Below are 10,002 nucleotides of genomic sequence, written 5' to 3'. Positions count from 1 at the left end.
ACAACAAAAGAGTAAAACATACAACCTCCACTCCAAAATATAAGACGTTTTGGTACGCTAAACTAATACTCCCTCCGTCCCATAATATAAGAGCGTTTTTGACACTAGGGGACGGAGGGAGTAGAAGACAAAAAGGGTCTCAAGTCACAAATCCATAAACAGTAACTAGCAATTAATTACGAAAATCATTCGCATCCGTATATTTCCGTCCTATACATCTAAATATCAACACATACAAAGAATACAAGCCGTATTGAACTCAATTCAAAGGAAAGAAATGCAATGGCAAGAATGGTAACCTGGAGAAGGGCCTGCACAGAGGAAAGATGTGTTGGCCTTGGTGAGTGCTCGCGGAAGGAGAATGAATGAGCAGGCAACTCGGTCTTCAAGTGAGAATGTATAGGGCTATGTCGCGCGGTTGTTGTGTTGCAGATGGACAAGCGGCGTTATATAGCAGAATGAAGTCTCCTGGTTGATTAAAGCAAAGCTTAATTTGCTTTATTACACGCAAAAAAAAAGCAAAGCTTAATTATTCCCGCAAAGAAAAGAGCAAAGCTTAATTAAGTCGCTCGTACAAGGTGAGCCCATGCATGCATGTGAGCTGACACACGGCAGGATTGCAAAACGATGCAGCTGTCCGCTGGCAAGTGCATCTGCGTGTGTGCGTTCATGCGTGCGCGTGGGTACGAGGGGCTCATTGCCAAGGTGAAAACTCCAAGAGGATTCAAATGCCATGTTCGAGCATCATGAATGGAAACAATAGTTTTTGACTCTCAGTGGGCTGCTAAAGTTCAGTGGATGGCAAGGCCACCTCCAATGCAACCTGTATAGGGTACAATCTGAACAATTTTTTAGCGGGTCTCACAGATCTATGTCGAGGTCGGAGTCCTCTGCTTGCACGCGGTTTCACGGGTCATTTTGAACCTTTTCAGGCTCACCTTTCCCTCTGTCCAACTTAAACTACTCACAGTTTCAGGAATCCTTTCGCTTTTGGTAGGTGTACTACCTATCGCTTTTGATAGGTGTATTTAGTTTTGTCGTGAGCACCTCACATTGTAGGAGTAGCATGAGTGTGTTGACGTCATGGATTTGTAGGAGTACTGACGTCTTAGATATACAGAGCACTGATCAGGTAAGAGGATTGGGGCCTCCATACGTTGGAGGTTAAAGAAAATGGAAGAGGGAGGCACGGTGTATGGCGAACCAGTGATCTATGATAAACCCTAGTTCGGCGGTTCACATATAGTTGCTCATCGGCGACTTAAGAAGAAGACCACCTCAACTCCGATGACCAGCTTGAACGCCCCTAGACATAACATAAGAAGAAGATGCAGTCGGGCAACACGAACGGGCGACCCAGCTGCCAATGCAACTGCACCCAGTCCACCACGAAATATACGCTAGCTTCCCACCGGGTTTCCTAAACTGGAATCTTTTATTAGAACTCCCGCAGTTGCTTGCACATGATCACCGCGGCTTCCCATGACATGCATGCATATAACCTTTCCAGCTCACTGTTCCCTTTAGAGCATCTCCAACAGCCGCGCTAAATAAGCGCCGCGCCGCAAATTTGCCATTTTTAGCGCGCGCAATCGGTAGAGGGGCTTCAGCGGACGCACAATAAGCACGCGCGCGCAACATATAGAGTTGGGCGCGCAGTCCGAATCGCCATCGCGCGATGTGTATTTGGTGCGCCCGCTTCCGCGCGCGGCACACTCCAGCGCTCGCGCCGCACTCTCTCCGCCGCGCCACCTTCGCCCCGCACGCGCCGCCGCCGGCGAATTGTGACCCGATGGATGCCCGCGCCGGCACCTCCCTCACCCCTACCTACAGCCGCGACCCCTCCACCGCCGCTGCCACAGCCGCCGCCGCAAACCCTAGCACGGGGAGCTTTGGCTTTGCCTCTGCCGGAGCTCCTCCGAGCACCGGCATCGCGCGCGGCCTCTTCATGCCGCCGCGGATGACCTCGGCGGCGGGTGGCGTCGCGCCAGCGCCCGCCGTAAAGCCACGTGCCCCCCTCTTGAAGCTCCCAAATGCGGCGCGGCCGAAGAAGGGCAAGACATCTGCGAAGAAGAACAAGGCGGCGGACGGCTCCGGCTCCTCGAAACCGTCAAGGAAAAATCTTGTAGGGCGTGCAACGGGCGCGGAGGCGCCGGCGAGCTCACTTGTTGAGCCGGCGGCCGACGCGCACAAAGTGTTCGAGGAAATGCCCCAAAGGTATAAAATTTCGCCAACTTTCTTGTTGTTGTTATTTTTTGAATTCATACATATAGATAGCTTATTTGCATCGTTCTATACACTTTGTAGTGTCAACGATGAGGCATACATGTCAACTATGGGTGTTGGCTCCAACAATTCGCATTGGTCTCAAACCAATGACATGCATTTCAAAAACCATGAGTTCAAGGTGGACGAGAATGGTGAGGGCATTGTCGACGCACCGAAAGGAAGAGGAGGCAACTACACCAATGACGAAGACATCTTGCTATGAAAAACTTGGTTGCAAGTGCCGAGGGATTCATTCGTTGGAGGTGATCAAAGTAGAGATGCTTATTGGAACCGGATGAAGGGACACTTTGATCTACGCAACGAGAGTGGAGTTGACCGCTCCAATCGATCTCTTCGCTCCCGGTGGTCGACAATCAACAAGGATTGTCAAAAGTGGGCGGCCGCACAAAAGGCGGTTGACAAGTTGAACCCAAGTGGCACTAATGATGAAGATAGGGTAAGTGCCATTTCATTCATGTTCATCATGCTTGTTGTTGGTGTTTGTAGTGCTAACTTTTTTTGTTTTCATGTAGTTAAATATTGCACAAAACTTGTTCAAAGGAGAGGAGAAGAGGACCAAGAAGGGGAAGATCAAGAAAGGAAGGCCATTTACCTTGCCTCATTGCTATGAAGCATTGAAGGATGATGAGAAATGGAAGAAGTGTGATGATATGGATGATTTGGATTTGAGCAACAAACGCAAGCAAACATTTGATTTGGATGATGGTGAGGAGGAGGCATCAAGTGATGACGGCAAGAGAAGCCGCACACCAAACTCGGTTTCATACTCGAAGCCAAAACGACCGGATGGGACCAAGAAAGACGCAAAAGAAAAGAAGAAGAGAAAAGGAGATGATGAGCTAAAAATGCTATGGAAGCTATTGTGAAGGCAAGAAAAGAAGCCAACGAGGTGATGAAGATGGCAAGGAACCAAGATGCCGCGGCCGAGGAGAGGAGGTTGGCGGCCGAGGAGAGGAAGGTGGGCATGGAGGAGCGATCTAGATTGTTGGATTGGGACAAGCACTTGTTCTTCTTGGATACATCTATCCTCAGTGAGGTGCAAAAGGAGTATGTCAATCTTGCCCGTGAAGAAGTCTTGATCCAAAAAAGAGCCATGATTCGCGCCATGGGTGGCGGTGGCCTTGGCGGCATGGGAGGCATGGGTGCCATGGGTGGCTTTGAAGCTACCATGGAGACCATGGGAGGCATGGGTGGCTTCGAAGCAACTCCGGGCGGCATGGCCGGCATGGGAGGCATGAGTTTTGTGTCTCTCATGGGAGGCATGGGTGCACCTCCGGGCGTCATAGGCGGAATGTCTTCCGGTGTGCCTCACACAGCTTCGCATGAAGATGCCGTTGAAGATCTTGCCAACACCTTCCGAGCTTCACGTGATGAGGATGCAGCGTGCGACAATGAAAAGGAGGAGGAACAATCGTCTTCGGAGGAGTCGGATGAATCGAAGGAAGATGAGGATGAAGACGAGGACGAGGCTTGATTGTTGTGCCTTTCGTTTGTGTCGTGAACTTGGTTTGCATTTTAAACTTGGTTGGATGATGTTGTGGGCATGAATTTGAACTTGTGGACATGAACTTTTAGTCATCAACTTGTTTGTGTGATTTAAATTATATGTCATGTCTTTGTTTTGTGATGTTTGAAATTCATTTTGTCTCCAAAATGCAACATATGGCATGCGCCGACTGCTCGCTTGCTGCTGGAGCTACACGCACACGCTGTATTTATCGTGGCTGCTGGAGTCAGCGCTGCCCGCCGCACCAAACCAGGCGATGGGCGCGCTGCAAACTGGTTTTTAGCACACCGCGTGTTGGGCGGCTGTTGGAGATGCACTTAAGTTATTACACAGAGCCGTTCACGAGCCATGTTGTAGGAATTTTGTAGGAATCCCATACAATAGGATTTGTATAGGAAAAAAATTAGAGCCCTTTGGTTTGTATGAATATATTCCTCTTTCTATGGAGAAATTCTTCCTATCCTTCACATTTCATAGAAAAATAAACATTAATCTAGATTCAATGGAAAAAATTCTATGATGTAAGCTAAAGGGCATCTTTTTCTATACCTATTCATAGGATTTCAGATACATAACATCTTATTTCCTGTGACTTTCTTATTGCTATGACTAAGGCCTAAGATTCGGTCTGCCGAGCGTGTCGTCAATGTCCCTAGGCATTTTTGGATCAACATCCTCTCGCCCGATTCGTTTAATGGCTGTCAGACATGTCGCCTCCTTTTGTGAACGGCACCGCCCAGCGAGATGCGATCACCACTCTGCCGCCAGCACCGTAGCTCACGGGAACCATCGCTACCCGGCGCCGAAACAAATACTCGGAGCCAAACGTACACCAGTTAACAACGGGAGTGTGCACCCTGCATAGCCGCCTCGATCGACTACAAGAAACGAGGAGAAAACCTAGCATAGTTTTGTATAGTCTGCAAATTGCAGGAAATCGTAGCTGAGCTACACGCGGTGGTTGCAAAGATGCAATCGGGCTAGACGAACGTTTAACTGCTCCCAGCCCAACGTGTAATATCGTGCAAGCTTCCCATGGGGTTTAATATATCTAAACCTAAAGTGGAGTCTTTTAGTAGGAGAACTTGTGCATGGTTGCCTGCATGTGAGCACGCGGTTTCCTATGACATTCATCCCCTTTCCGGCTTTCCCCCTCACAGCTCCCTCTTAAACTAGGCCGTCAAACAAGGAGAAACTGCTGGAATTTTGTCTATTTTGGGCCTAGCCCAATAGCAGTTTCAGAAATTCCTAATAAATCCTAGAGGCCCACGCAGCCCATTTGTGCAAGGCAAGAGGTGGAACTAAAGTTTAGTCCCACATTGCTAGTTTAGAGGGAGTTGGACCTCTTTATAAGGGAGGTTCTTTCCCCATTTGTATGAGCATGAGAATAAGATGGACATCCACGCGCGCTCCTCCGACGCCACGCCAGGCGAGGATACCGACCCCAAGTCCAGCGCTTCTGCTGCTGCTGTCCCGTAATATATGAAGATGTTGTTTACCTTCTCTTTGTCAAATCGCATGGCTTGTTTTATCACTACTATTCTGGTCATGCTTTATCTAGTATTTTTGTTAATAAAATCATTTGGTAAATTGCTCATATTTTCAACAATCCAAAAACCTTATTATAGGCAATTTACCAAGTTTGGGGTCTCGGATGCTGGCACTGAGCTGTACATCATGGAGCAATTCTATGATTACAGGATGACTAAAGAGCGCTCTGTGGTTGAGCAAGCTCATGAGATACAGTCATTTGCTAGAGAACTTGAGCACTTCAACTGTATGCTACCGGACAAGTTTGTTGCCGGAGGTATCATCACTAAGCTTCCTCCTTCGTGGAGGAACTTTGCTACCTTACTGAAGCATAAGAGACAGGAGTTTTCCGTTCCGGATCTCATTGGTACTCTTGATGTGGACGAAAAGGCGAGAGCAAAGGACACACGTGCTCGAGGTATTGAGGAAGGATCTAGTGCCAATCTGGTACAGAAGAAGAACTTCCAGCCCCACAAGTTCAAGAACAAGGGCAAGTTTGATGGTAAAGCAAAGTTTGATGGGAATAACAAGGCTGTGCAGCACACGAACTTCAAGAAGAAGAATGACAAGAAGAAAGGTGCTTGTCATGTGTGTGGAGATCCTGATCATTGGGCTCCTAGTTGCCCTAATCGCTATGACAAGCGTCACCCTGGGAAAGGCGGCAAGACCGCTAATGTTGTCATTGGAGACACTGACATGAAGGATGATGGGTATGGTATATTTCCCACTATTCTTTCAGTATGTCATTCTCCTGATTGGTTGATTGACACGGGTGCTAATGTGCATGTATGCGGTGATATTTCCATGTTTTCGTCTTATCAGACCGCATGGACTTCAACCGTGCTGATGGTGAATGGTTCAAGTGCTTCTGCTCGTGGTGTTAGCACGGTCGATCTGAAGTTTACTTCGGGGAATATCGTGCGGCTGAAGAACGTGCATTATGTCCCCTCCGTCAATAAAAATCTTGTTAGCGGATCTCTTCTGTGTAAAGATGGCTACAAGCTTGTCTTTGAGTCGAATAAATTTGTAATATCCAAGTATGGAACCTTTGTTGGTAAAGGCTATGAGTCAGGAGGCCTGTTTCGTTTATCCTTATCAGACGTTTGCAATAAAGTTGTTAATCATATTTGCAACAATAGTGAATCAAATGTGTGGCATTCACGTATTTGTCATGTTAACTTTGGTTGCATGTCGCGACTAGCGAAGTTGAACTTAATCCCTAGTTTCACCACTGTCAAGGGATCCAAGTGTCAAGTGTGTGTGCAAGCTAAGCAACCTCGTAAGTCTCATGTGACTGCGGAAACGAGAAATCTTGCACCACTAGAACTCATACATTCAGATCTATGTGAAATGAATGGTGTTCTGACAAAAGGTGGAAAGAAATATTTCATGACGTTAATTGACGACTCCACTAGATACTGGCGTGTGTATCTTCTGAAATCTAAGGGTGAGGCTTTGAACTTTTTCAAGATCTATAAAGCTGAAGTGAAAAACCAACTTGATCGAAAAATCAAGAGGCTTAGGTCCGACCGTGGTGGAGAGTATTTTTCCAATGAATTTGATGCTTTTTGTGCGGAACATGGTATAATCCATGAGAGGACACCTCCCTATTCACCTCAGTCAAATGGGGTGGCCGAAAGAAAGAACCGTACTCGAACAGATTTGGTTAACGTCATGTTAGACACATCGGGTCTCTCCAAGGCATGATGGGGGGAGGCGATATTGACTGCATGTCATGTCCTAAACCGAGTTCCCACAAAGAACAAAGAGATAACTCCATTCGAGGAATGGGAGAAGAAAAGGTTAAAACTCTCTTATCTACGAACATGGGGTTGTTTGGCGAAAGTCAATGTTCCAATTCCAAAGAAGCGGAAGTTTGGACCAAAGACTGTGGATTGTGTTTTCCTGGGATATGCTTTTCATAGCATTGGCTATAGATTCTTGGTTGTAAAATCTGAGGTACCTGACATGCATGTCGGTACGATCATGGAGTCGAATGATGCGATTTTCTTTGAAGATATCTTTCCCATGAAGGATATGGCTACCTCATCTAATCAGGAGATGCCTACTTCATCGAATCAGAAACCAGTTACAATTACCAAACCTGCCATTTCGATGGAACACTTTGAAAGTCCTGTGGAGGAGAACAATGAAGTTCCTACTAGGAGCAAGAGACATAGGACTGCAAAGTCCTTTGGTGATGATTTTCTTGTGTATCTCATAGATGACACTCCCAGTTCTATTTCAGAGGCCTATGCATATGAAGATGCTGACTACTGGAAGGAAGCGGTTCGTAGCGAGATGGATTCCATCTTGGCGAATGAAACTTGGGAGATAACTGATCGTCCTTATGGGTGGAAACCTATAGGATGCAAATGGGTATTCAAGAAGAAGCTTAGGCCTGATGGTACTATTGAAAAGTACAAGGCTCGGCTCGTGGCTAAGGGTTATACCCAAAAGGAAGGTGAAGACTTCTTTGATACTTACTCACCTGTGGCTCGACTGACCACTATTCGAGTTCTACTTTCACTAGCTGCCTCGCATGGTCTTCTCGTTCATCAAATGGATGTTAAGACTGCTTTCCTAAATGGAGAGTTGGACGAGGAAATTTATATGGAACAACCAGATGGGTTTGTACTAGATGGTCAGGAAAGAAAAGTGTGCAAGTTGTTGAAGTCTTTGTATGGACTCAAGCAAGCACCCAAACAGTGGCATGAGAAGTTTGAAAGAATTTTAACAGCTGCAGGCTTTGTTGTAAACGAAGCTGACAAATGTGTGTACTATCGCCATGGTGGGGGCGAGGGAGTTATCCTTTGCTTGTATGTTGACGACATACTGATTTTCGGAACAAATCTGAATGTTATTAAGGAGGTCAAGGACTTTCTATCTCGCTGTTTTGAGCTGAAAGATTTAGGAGTGGCTGATGTCATTTTGAACATCAAGTTGTTGAGAGACGATGATGGTGGGATTACATTGCTTCAATCTCACTATGTGGAAAAGATTTTGAGTCGCTTTGGCTATAGTGACTACAAGCCCTCTCCAACACCATATGATGCTAGCGTGCTGCTTCGAAAGAATCGAAGAATTGCTAGAGATCAATTGAAGTATTCTCAGATTATTGGCTCGCTTATGTACTTAGCCAGTGCTACAAGACCTGACATCTCTTTTACTGTTAGCAAACTGAGTCGGTTTGTCTCAAAACCAGGAGATGTGCATTGGAAAGCTCTAGAAAGAGTTTTGCGTTATTTGAAAGGCACTGCAAATTATGGAATTCACTACACCGGGCACCCAAAGGTGCTTGAAGGATATAGTGACTCAAACTGGATCTCAGATGCTGATGAGATAAAGGCCACGAGCGGATATGTATTCACTCATAGAGGTGGTGCTGTTTCTTGGAAGTCTTGCAAGCAGACCATCTTAACGAGGTCAACAATGGAAGCAGAACTCACAGCACTAGATACAGCTATGGTCGAAGCAGATTGGCTTCGTCGGCTCTTGAATGACTTGCCGGTTGTTGAGAAACCTGTACCGGGTATCCTTATGAACTGCGACAATCAAACTGTGATAACGAAAGTGAGCAGCTCAAAGGATAACATGAAGTCATCAAGACACGTTCAGAGAAGGTTAAAGTCTATCAAAAAAATGAAAAACTCCGGAGTTATTGCATTGGATTATATCCAAATGTCTAAAAATCTGGCAGATCCTTTTACTAAGGGTCTATCACCTAATGTGATAGATAATGCATCGAGGGAGATGATTATGAGACCCACAATATGAGTTGTTCACAGTGGTAACCTATTCTTTGTGATCGGAGATCCCGTGAATTAGATGTGAAAGACAAGTTGTTGATCAACTGAGAGGAGAGTATCCTTACTATTAACAATACCACTCCATGAAGATGCAATACTCTTCTAAAACTGCATGGCAGGTTGATGTATATCTTAATATGTTCTAAGTGGCTTATTTAAGCAGAGATGTTGTCCTGTAGAACATCTTTTGAAGAACACACCTATATGAGTCTGATTGTCAAACGTCGCAATCTATGAGAGTAGGGTTCTCTCTAGTAAACTCATGAAAGGTCTCGGAGTATGACGCATAAGCTCCACCCGCGGGGAAGACCCACGGTAGCCACGTATCGGTCAAGGCTTTATGTGAAGCTAGATTCGCAGAAAACTTGCAGTTCAAGGCCTAGTCCACTGTTCAAGTTGCTTACTAGTGTAGCATAGAGTTCTAGGTGGAAGTTCAACTTAACAGTCTCCACTACAGTACCGGTATATAAAACAGTGTTTTGGAACCAAAGGCAAATTTTGTGTGCCTTTGGGATCTGGTGGGGGATTGCTGGAATTTTGTCTATTTTGGGCCTAGCCCAATAGCAGTTTCAGAAATTCTTAATAAATCCTAGAGGCCCACGCAGGCCATTTGTGCAAGGCAAGAGGTGGAACTAAAGTTTAGTCCCACATTGCTAGTTTAGAGGGAGTTGGACCTTTTTATAAGGGATGTTTTTTCCCCACTTGTATGAGCATGAGAACAAGAGGGACATCCACGCGCGCTCCTCCGCCGCCGCCCGCCTCGCCACGCCTCGCCTCGTCATGAAGATTTTTGCGAAAGTGGAGTTCGAATGCGAACGGTGCAGCCCTTCGGCTGCTGGCTGTTCGCTTCATCTCCGTCTCTTCGTT

This window comes from Aegilops tauschii, chromosome 2 (assembly GCF_002575655.3).
Source record: "Aegilops tauschii subsp. strangulata cultivar AL8/78 chromosome 2, Aet v6.0, whole genome shotgun sequence".
In the NCBI taxonomy this organism is placed as follows: Eukaryota; Viridiplantae; Streptophyta; class Magnoliopsida; order Poales; family Poaceae; genus Aegilops; species Aegilops tauschii.
This window is presented reverse-complemented; position numbering follows the sequence as displayed.